This window comes from Notolabrus celidotus, chromosome 6 (assembly GCF_009762535.1).
Source record: "Notolabrus celidotus isolate fNotCel1 chromosome 6, fNotCel1.pri, whole genome shotgun sequence".
Taxonomy (NCBI): Eukaryota; Metazoa; Chordata; class Actinopteri; order Labriformes; family Labridae; genus Notolabrus; species Notolabrus celidotus.
The window spans coordinates 13,319,418-13,331,132 of NC_048277.1; positions in this window are offsets into that span (position 1 = coordinate 13,319,418).

Sequence of the window (11,715 nt, forward strand, 5' to 3'; positions counted from 1 at the left end):
CCCATGACATGGTAAGCATACATTTCATGAAAAGCACCACCAATGTGGAACAATATATAAAGGTTTATGAGTCATATAGGCTGCTATCCAAACAATTCCTTTTTAAAGGAAGACCTTGCACATTTGAGCAAGACAATGTAAATTTACATTTATCATATTTTTAATTGAAAAGATCTATTCTTTTTAGTTTAAACATGTGATATGTTGTATTTGCACTATTTCAAATGAAACATGGTTTAATCATTTGCAAACCATCATATTCGTTTTTTATATACATTTTAAACAACTGTTTTTAGTGTTGGGTTTGTTGATGGACAAAATGATACATAAAAAGAAAACAGCTCTGTCGTATTGTTTTAACCCTGTAAGTTTTAAATCAAGAGCAATTAATTATTAGATATAATGAAAATGTACAATGCACTCTTATGCACAAAAATGTATATTATTTTGTTTCTTCTTTTCCATAGTTTACACATTTGTCAGTTAATTGTATTTAAGTTAGAAAATATTGAGGATATTAAACAGGTCATGTCACAATGACCATAAAAAAAGAACATAACTGGTTTTATTCACTTGCAGAAAAATGATTTTTTTTTAATTAATCTAATTATTAAAGCTCTCTCAGTCGTAGTGATTTAATTTCATGAATAGTAGTCATTTTCTAAATGATGGTATATAAATTTTAATGCCCTGCAATGTCCTAAGCTACTGACACCAATAACCATTTTGTATTTATTGTGCATTTAACCTTAAGTGGCATCCTTTTACACAGGCAGGCTTAGTTAAATGGTCTTATTTCATCCTGTTTTCACTCAGGAGGCATTAGCAACACTGAAATCACATTAATTACTTTTATAATTTACTGGCTAACGGTGTGATGATCCTGTCTGCATTTACAGAGATGGGACTACAATATTTAAAATACTTCTCCAGGGTCTGTTCGGCGTCATTAGCCTCATATTTTATGGATATTCATGTATGCAGGTTGGGTTGTAACTTTATGACATAGAGCCTGGAGATTAAATATAACACAGCCTTTGAAAAATTAGCAATAGAGTAAGCTATAAATGTTTTCCATAAACAACCATTTTTAAAAAAAAACAATGACTACCTTACATGTTGTTTTAATCTTTACTTGGATTTAGGGGTCAAACATGATGGAGACCTTCAAATTATGGCAACAATAAAATCTTTGGGAGAACAGGATTCCAGGGATGTGGCTACACCATGAACTGGATGGAACATTGCAGCGGTCTCAGAGACATCATCCATTGGTTTCTGAAGAGGGGCTAGGAAGTCCAAAGATGGTGGTTGCGAAACTGGATAAATGTTGACTCAACTGTTGGTCAGTCTAGAAACAGACATTAAGGTGGAGCTCAGGGACATAGTAGCCTCCTGACAGTTAGAATGAGCCTACCAGTCAGTCAACTCAGCCTTGCCCCTAATTACTCCTAGACTTTGGATAATTTAATGGATTTTTTATGAAATATTGCATTTCCCATACATTGAGTACAAATAGAAGCAATGAGTTGCACAAACCAAAACTGTTTTTTAGTCACTGGGCCTAATTCAGATTTCTTGGACACTGAGAAAACTACAGTCTTTTGTAGCCCCACATTGACCTCATTTTTCAACAACAGATATTGTCGCTTGGGCTAAACCTATAGCAGCACGTTCAAGTCAAACAAAATAAGATGGTAAACTTTTATAATTTATAATTCTGTATCCACTTTTTGAACCCAACAGCACTAACCTTTATTTACCTAAATTACACATCTTGAGTTGGTTTTTATTATAAACATCTTAACACTCTACAGGAGCAAGATACCACATGTTGATACTAAAATATATATACAATATAATATTGTTATGATATGAATATAATATACAGCAGAGTTGCAGCATTTGCATCTTTAAAACATCTTTCTCAAATCAAAATTTCTTCTATGGCATCCGGCAGCAATCTTGTGGCTCTTCATAAAGACTTAGGGCCCGATCTACTAAAAGTTTGCGTGTATAAAAACACGTGCAAACTTGATAGCGTGCGCAAAGCTGACGTACTAACCGGGAGCACCGAGGATTGCGTCTTTCAAATGAGCAAAATAGCACTCGCTATCTATTTTGCGTGTTTGTCTTCATGAATATGCAGAATACATGTAGATACATGTAAAATACTGGGAGGAGGAGATGCAAATGAAATCATTTAGCACACGCAATGTGATTTATCAAACCTGAAGCAGATAGCGAGCTGTGTTTTTGCGTCTATATTTAGCACGTTTGAAAGGCAGGTGCAAACTGGCACAGCGTTACGCACACATGGCTGCGGTCACTGCAAAGCTCATCATAACTTTACAACATGCCCACTACAGCGGGGCTTACAAGCATTACTACAGTTTTTACACAGTTATGTCATTTTGAAGTCAATCAAGCGGACATGAAGTCTAACAAACCAAGAGAACTACACAAATAAATAAATAAAACAACACAAATTCAAAGCAGTTCAGCACCACGGATAGCGACCGTATCATTCTGACACCCACTTTAACTGTTTCAACTAATGAGAGCACAGTAGACCACTGTATCAACACCTATAAAGTTTAGTAACATTGGCACAGCGACCCACATCTTCACATATAAAGAAAATCAATATGAAGTACTCGGCCGACTCACCACTATTTGAAGGAGCCTTAAGCTCTGCGGACTTGCCCACGATGCACTGTATGTCCATTTTCTTTGCTCTGTCATTCTCAATAGATAACATGACATGTCCACTCTGTCCCATCGTGCTCATCAAGGGGTTTTTAGTTAGTTTTAACTTGGAGAATGAGCGCTCAGAAGGTGCAACATAGACGGGAAGAGTAAAAAATAAAAGCAGGGACAGGCCTCATCAAATTGCTCTCTAAACTCCATCAAAACGCTGATTGCGTTTAGATGCGTTTATTTCATCGGCAGATCTTTTGTTTTTTCTCACAGCATTCACCTTTGCTGGAGTTCACCGATGTGTTTATTTCCCTCCTCCACAAAGACCTCCAACTCCATGACTTCAAACTTCATTTATCACTTCAGACCACTCTGCTCTCTCAAACTCTCCATGGTGACAGCCGATAACCCACTTAAAATACTCATTAAAGGGCGGTCAGCATCACTTTTGCACTTGTTATCATTTGCACACGCAGTCATAGTAGATCACCCGCAACACACCCAGAAATAGCACGTGCAAAATTATTATTTGCACACGCAAATTAGCGCTTGTTATTTGTGATCTTAGTAAACCAGGACCCCCGGCATATCGATTCGACACAGAAGTATAAATCAGCCTTAAGTCGCCACTCAGCAACGGCAGCAAAGCTGATAGGTTTCACTCCAGTCGATGTGATTGCTTTTACCGGCTCAGCTGCTTTACATATTGGCTCTGTCTCAACTCTAGCAATCTGTAGCCCTCACAGCAGATACACGGGGCCTCTATTTTCGCTTGGTGCCAGAGCAAGGTGCATCAATCAACACTGGGCAGATAGAGCAAGACAAGATGTTGATCATCTATGTCAATTTCTACCTGTTAATAACAATAACCATCTCATGATAACTCTGACAGGATACGTTTCTCTCTCTCTCTCTCTCTCTCTCTCTCTCTCTCTCTCTCTCTCTCTCTCTCTCTCTCTCTCTCTCTCTCTCTCTCTATCTCTGTGTGTGTGTGTGTGTGTGTGTTCACGTGTGTGAGAAAGAGAGAATGGGGGTGTTAAAGACTTATAAAGCAAGTCAAGGGCTAGGCTCCTATTCACAACAGTGTAAAGACAAACTGCAGCCCCTCCCTCCTTGAAGTAATTACTGTCCATTTAGATGATTACCTGTAATTAGTTGTTAGCTGTCAGCATGAGACAGACCCTCCGTCTGAGACATGAGGAGGAGGATGAGGAGGTGGAGAAAAGCAGAACGGAAGAAAAGTTGTAAGGTGTCAGAGGTGGAAGGAGCGAAGGTGACATAAAAAGGAGGACAAAGAGGAGGATAGAATGAAAAGGAGGAGTGGTAGGAGTGGTACAAGGAGATAGTTGAGATGGAGGAGGAGCTGAGGACAGAGAGCAGAGTGTTGACACGTGTTTTTGTCAAAAAGGTCAGGCTGTTGCTGTCTCTTCTTTCAGATGCTGTCTATCAGATAGTGCCAGTGTATTAATCTCCCCTTCATTTGCAGAGATGAGGCAGACCTCTGACAGAAGCAGTAATTGTAGGACTACTGATCTTCTCTCTGAAGACAGTGATGCTGTTTTAATTTCACTGATCATGTGACCGTCAAGTAGTACAGCAAAGAACACTTACACTATCCTCATTTTTGATGTGTGGCCCGATGGGTCACAATTCCCTTTTCATAATTAAATACTCACACAAAAGCTGACATTCACAAAATCATCATCCAGAATTAGACTAAAAAAAACATAGCAGATTTAGCATGAACACACGTTCCCTTGTACGGATTTCATCCATACAAAAAGTAGGCCTTTGTGACTTTGCAGTCAGAGTTTCCATGAACAGAAATCCTCTTGACGTTTTTTTAATTCTCAGTCTTGTCCAGTTTGTACCTGAAGAGACATCAGACAGGACACATGACTCTAACCTCATAGCTCAGGAGGAACTGGAGCAAGAGACTCTCACTGCACAAAGGGGGCCAACCTCCTCATCAGGAGCACAGGGCCAGGGCCTTCAGCAGGAACAAGGTGGCCCCAGAGAACAAGGGTTGTAGGGGCTTCGACCAGCACACAAGAACAAGAGTCAAACAGGGAGCAGACTGGGCCACTGGAACACTAACTGTAAGAGCGCTGACCAAGGTAATGGTAAAGGGGGCTCAAACCGGGGCACTGGACAAGGAGTCAGCCAAGGCTCTAATTGCAGAATTTGCTTTCTTGTGTTTATTGTTGCTATCGCTCTGTGACTTCCTGGGACCGGTAAGTGTGTCTACTTTATTGTGCAGCCTTAGTGGGTAAATTGTGTCGCTGCTATTTAGAACGCCTTTATAATTGAGGGATGAAGGGAGGATATGATGAATATGGCCCTGTTACAGACATTTTAAGATATTAATAATAATAAAAGAGAGCAAAGGACAAGTACTTAATGTTGAGTTCAGCATCATCTGAGCATACATTAGCCTCTATTGCAGCGTTCTGAATCAAAGCGCCGGCAAAGACAGCGTTATAAGAAGGCCACATCTGATTATGTGGCTGACATGAACTTGCTAAAATATGAACACACCCACATCTGCCAATTACAGTAATGCTTTTAACACTCCTGCTCTGAATTGAATTAACCACAGGTCTGACCTCCATGATATGCAAATGCTGTGTAAAACGGCTGTGTGGGGCATTGTGGATGCTTTCATGTCTTATACCTGAGAAATTGAGGAAATTGTTTATTTTGAAATTGACTTGGAGGAATTGTGTGGCACAAAAAAGAGCTGAGACTGCAGGCTATTGTTGAGACCTTGGCTTAACACAAGAGCACAACTTTTAAGTATGAAGCTGCTTCTCTGCAGTGGTACACTGAAGTCAAGCCAACTTGATTAATATAGCGCATAAAATTTTTTAACAAAGTGCTTTACAAAGTTAAAAGGTAAAATAATATTAATAATAGTAAAATCTGTTTGGAAAATAATCATCTCAAAAGGCAGGCCAAAGAAAAGAGATGAGTCAAATCCAAACAATGAGTTCAAAAAAATCGAAAGTGAGGGCAGGTCTTATTTGAAGTAATAAGCTGCTCAACGGGTTAGGGGCAGCTTCTGCAAAGGCTCACCCCAATGATAAACCTAGCTTTAGGCACATCCAGGGGTAGGTGATTAATGGTTGCTGTGCTGTAGCTGGAGTATGGACTAAGAACACGAAGAAGTACAACAGGGCTAATCCAATTCCAGTCAGGAGGAGGGCAGTGGCATTCTGAACTAGCTGCACAAAGAATTTCAACTGTGAAGTTGAGACATCATGAATGCATGTACAGTATACTCCTTAATCTTTAGGATGGATATCAGCCTTTTTACTTTAGCAATAAATCTGAAAGCTGAAAGAAGCTAGACTTCAAAAATGAGAAATCTGCTTGTCAAATTTGAAAACACTGCCAAACAATCACCAAGACTCAAAAGAAGAGAGTAAATATCACGGGCAATGGTGGCCCTACTTAACCTTCAAGGTGTCTAAATACCATGACCTCGGTTTATGTTATTATTGCGGTTGAGAATGATTATGCTCATCAATGTTTTAAAAAGGTGAAACATTTTTTTCGGTTTCAATAGTATATAAATCTGTACATCATCTGCAAAACAATGAAACGAGGCATCATATACTTCAAAAGTAGAGCCCAGGGGCAGCATATGTAATGAGAATAAGATGGGGCCTAAAACAGAACCTTGAGGGACACCACAAATGTGGAGGAATGGTCACCCTGGTGGACAGAGAAACTCCTGTCAGGTAGGACTTAACCTGAGTGCAGCACCATTAATTCCTATCAAATATTTCAGACATGTCAAGAGGACCATGTAATCAACAGCATCAAGGGGAGCCATGATGTCCAACAGTTTAAACAGTGTGAAAGACTTCCTTATGAGAGGGAATGCTATCTGAGGGGCAATTTGGGGGCTGTAGATAATGATCCATGTCAGATAGAGAGTAGACTGATATGGATAAGAAGACCGTAAAGTATGTAGCATGCCTGATTCAAGCTTACAAGCCTATGGCCTGCGAAAAGCCTGGTCACCTCAGCCCTGCATCCCAATCTGCTATCTGTCTGATGGAGTGGCCAGGACAACCAGAGCTCCTCTGTCCCAGTTGGCGATCAGACTGACACCAGCTCTATTATCCCTAGCTTACTCTGTTTAACCCATCTGTAGCACTGGGGTAGCACCAGATCTTGTTTTGCAGTTTGTAGCCTGGCAGATGCCCTCACCTGGCTTCCTCTTACACAAACCCAGGACCCTCTGCCCCCAGTGGCCATTCCCTTTATGTTCTTAGCCTGAATCCCCATTGGCTGTCTTCACTAATGTCCTGCTTGGCTCTCAGTCAGCAGCCTTGCTGAAGCTGTCCCTCCTGAGCTGCAGTAACATTCTTTCCCCTCCTGGGCTGCTGAAAAAGTCCTCTATTTCTGCTGTTGCTGCAGACTTGAGGTAAAAGTATTTTGTTCTCGGCTGCTGAGCTGCAGTCAGGACTCGTGTCCTGTGGCTAAAGAGTCATGTGTTGGTGCTTCAACAGCTTCCGGCTTCTTTTGCTCCATCGGGAAAATGTTCTGCTAATCCCACAGAAAGACCCTTGTTCCTCCAGCCTCAGCAAACTTTAAATTTTTTGACTGAGGCGCTGCAAAGTTGCGGCATAGGTTCCCAGTAAACAGTACTGTTTCTCCTGCATAGAGGAAAACCCATCTGATAATCATCCTGTCCCCCTGACCTGCCCCCCATCCAGGACTTGTACCGGTCCCGGGCCAGGAAACGGGCAGGTAGCATCACCGATGACCCCTCACACCCTGGACACAAATTCTTCAAACTCCTCCCCTCCGGCAGGCGCTACAGATCACTGTGCGCCAAAACAACCCGCCATAAGAACAGTTTCTTCCCCCAGGCTGTCACTCTGATGAACAATAAACCATAACAGTGTCATACCTGTCAGATAAACACTCTCTGTAAATATACATGTAGATATACAATGCAACAATTCTCCAAGCAGAATTCCATATTTCTATTTTTTGTATTATTTAACTTCTATTTTTATAATGTAAAAACTACCTCTGCTACTCACCACTGCACTTTATCATATTATTTTAGCCTGTACATATTAGTGAAGCCTATTTGTTGTTTCTTTGTATTTATAGCTAAGGTTATTGTTATTATATTTTTATTTTATTTTTTATTGTAGTTCTTATTCTTATTCTTATGCCTTGTACAAAGAGAGCACAGTTTACTAAAGTCAAATTCCTTGTGTGTTCAAGCATACTTGGCGAATAAAGCTGATTCTGATTCTGATTCTGATTCTGATTCTGATTCTGATTCTGAAGAGTCCAGCCCAACCCTGTCAACAACCCCTTTGACAGTTCACCTGTCTCAAATGTACTGATCCTTTTTATGTGGAGTTGTTATCATTGCAAGTGCGAAAATTTGTAGACTTGATATGAGACAACTCTGGTGACTGCTGTTATGCTTGTGGTAACGAAACGGCAGAAATTTGAGAAACAAGAACATTATCACATTCCCTATTTCCAATCAGACCCTTGAATCAGATAACAGACCATTTTCTCTCTTTATTTTGGTTTTCTCAAACTATATGACTAATGTTGCAATCAAAAAGTTCTGCTTTATGATAAAATTAACATCTAACATCAGTCGCAAATTTTCAAATAACGATTAAAAAGGACCCTGAGTCAACTTTTATAAGTTCAATTTCTGTGCTTTCACAACAAACAGTGAATCTTTTCATGGTGGCTTGTTTAATTAAAAGCAACAAGTAAACTCACAACCAATGTTTTTCTTTGTGTTCTTTGTTTTCAAGCCATACATAAGAATGGCCTGACTGACTCCAGTAGACAATTACGTATCAGAGTTTTTATTAATGAACTTCAAATCTCAATTTTAAAACACTTATCTCTTTGAATCATGTTAAAATTAAAGTTAACAAATAAGCATTCTATTCCTGAAAGAGAGCAACGGGAAGAGAAAATGTACACTTAAATATTATCACGTTTATATGATAACTATTAATAGGACAGGCTGTGTTGTCATGCACCATCAAAGAGAAATATGTGATTAGTATGAACATGAAGAGGCAGTGGAACAGGTATAATTATTCTGACAGCTGGAAACCGAAGAAGGAAAGATTTATTTAAAGTAAGGTTGAGTAAAATGTAAAAAAAGATTAACATCTTAATGAACTCAAGCATAGTGTGAAGACTTTGTAACTAGTTAAACCTACCAGTTATACCAGAAGTAAACAAGACAATCAGGAAGACATGTAACTTTTTCTTTCAAGTTGTACTTTGCTGCCCTTACAACTAGCATGTAAGATTCTATAGTGTAGATTAACAGTGCAGAGAGCTTTTGTTTGAATTTTCAATTAGTGATATGTTAGTAGCATAGTTAAAGGAAGCAAAGAAATATTTTTCCTCTGAGCTTGGACAAAAACCTGATTCAAACTTTAACAGAAACCTCTGACATCCTGTAAGACAGGTATGAGATGTCTCTATTTAATTTTTGCAAAAGATGAAATTATTATATCTTGGTCTTACCCAGCAAATGCTTTGCTTTTGATTTTTACCTCCCCAAAAAGTGTCTCACTGAAATAGTACTTACATAAACTAATATGTTCTGCCCTCTATTATAAGGCAATATGATGTCCTCTCTTTAATAAAGAGCCTGTCATTAATTTCAAAGCCTTAATGAAAATTTCATTTTGCTATTGCTATCTAGAATGTCAGATTATGAAGTGTGTGTCCACAGACCAGAGCAAGAAAATGATACACAAAACAACACTTTGCAAAAGTCCCTTAAAAGGTAGAAACATCCCTGAAGGATGGAGGGAAACAGTTTTGTTTTTGTCCACAGAAAAGAAAGTTTAAAAAAATAATTCTGAAAAAGTGTCAGTTTCTACTAAAGTATACGGTTTTTTGATAGTATTTGAACAGCACCGGTCCACGCTGAATATTTGACACTTTGATGCCAGTAAAGCAGAGTGAAGTGAACCGAGGCTGAGCGAGAGATGAAGTGTGGGAGAGTGATCACTGGACCCCCCCTCCACCTCTCCACTCTCTCTCACTCATAAACAAGCTCCAGCTCACACTATTGTAGCTCAAACCCTCCATCCCCTCCTCTCTCTCTCCCTCTCCATCCTCTTTCTCTCAACAGTCTCTCATCCCTCCCACTCACCTCCCTCCCGCTCCCTCTCTCCTCCCTCCTCCTCCTCTGAGGAGCAGCTCTGTCCCTCTCTGCACTTGTCTCCTCAGTCAAGGAGAAACTAATTGGAGGAAAGAATAGAAGAAAGGAGCTGTTGGAAAACTAAACGAACCAAAACTTTACTTCTCTACAGCATGCCACAGAAAGGTAAGCTCGCTCTTTCCTCCCTCTCTCTCTCTCTCTCTCTCTCCCTCTCTCTCCCTCTCTCTCTTCCTCTCTCTTTTACCCTCCCTCCCTCTGTCCATCTCTCTTCTCTCACTTTATCAGAGCATGGAGTTAAAAAAGTTGCAGTTTTTTTGGCACAATAGGACAAGAGAAAGAAAGAAAGAAAGAAAGAAAGAATGAATGAATGAATGAAAGAAAGAAAGAAAGTTAACTGAGCAACTCAATGAGAAGAAGATGGATACCAAATGTGGACGAAAGAGGAAAAATCTTGAGTTTTTGAGAATAAAGTGGGGGAAAAGGAAAAAAGTAAGGGAGTAAGACGTTTTCTGATCACCTTTTTCTGTTTTTGGTGATAGAAAAGTTTGAAGAAGGAGACTTTCAAAGGGACAAAGTCAAAGATAATGTAAAAAAACAAAACCGAGATACGCTTTGAATATTTTCAGGGGATTCTCTTGTACAAACCGATTTTTATGTCTTAACAAGTGTTGCATTTTTCTTAACAGAAGTTTTGAATCGTAGCAGGACGAAACAATAATAAACAAAATATACATATTGACCACTGAAATGCACAGCAAAGGTGCTCTGTCCAACAGACTGTGATACAGATATATTTGGAAAATTGTGCTGATGTGATTTCGATGTCCAGTGGGTGAGGTAAACCGGCTTCAGACATGTAGCCCACCGACTTCCTTGTCAGAGACACAAACTCAATATTTTAGCGTAAAAGTCTCATACATATCGCCCGGCATCCTTCACGATTACCGATTGTTTTGCCTTACATACAACAATCTGGGCAAAGATAACACAAAAACTATCAATCAACTACAGGCGCGACCCCAAAACACCTTTCGCTGTGGCTTCGGCGCTCGTGCTGCGTGGTGCGTGCGCGAGGTGATGCCGCCCGCTCCATCAACAGTGATGGATGAGGATTAATATCAATCAACTCAGAGCATATTCTCTGCTGGATTATGACGGCCAGGCAGGGGGAAAGATCAATTGCTCCGTATTGGTAAGAGGAGGTGTACTCTCTGATGTGTCCGCATTTTTTAAAGAAAAAGTAGAATAATAATCAGGATATTTTTCCCTTAATGTGTGAATATAGAGGGAATGTTTAACCCTCTTTGAGCCAGACAATATTTTGGACAATTAAGCTATAAAACTGTTGGATTAGTCTAGTTACAAATTTCGGAAAATGTATTTAAGAAAGTCGATCTCAGAAGGAACAGGCCAAGTTTTTATGACTTTACTCTGAATGTCTATCAAACTATTTCTGATGAACTTTTTCATTAAGCTAAACCTGCTCAAATTAACTGGATCATCCAAAAGTCAAAATATCAGTCTTAATGTCTTAAATCTTAAATTATCTGCAGCCTGGCGAGTCCGTAGAATTATTGATATTTTCAATTTGAAAAATATTTGCATTGTATGTGTCTCTTTAATAGTTGTTCAATGGAAAAAGGAAGATTATAAATAATTTAAATCACTCATCAAGGTATTTTAATTGTAGAGTAATTTAAAATAAATGATTATAGGCCATTGCTGGTTTGACTTGTTCGAGGCCTCTGCTAAAGTCTAAAAGGCCTGCACGATGTAAAAAAAAAAAAAAAGTAAAGATGTTCCTGCTTTCCCTGATATGAAATGATATA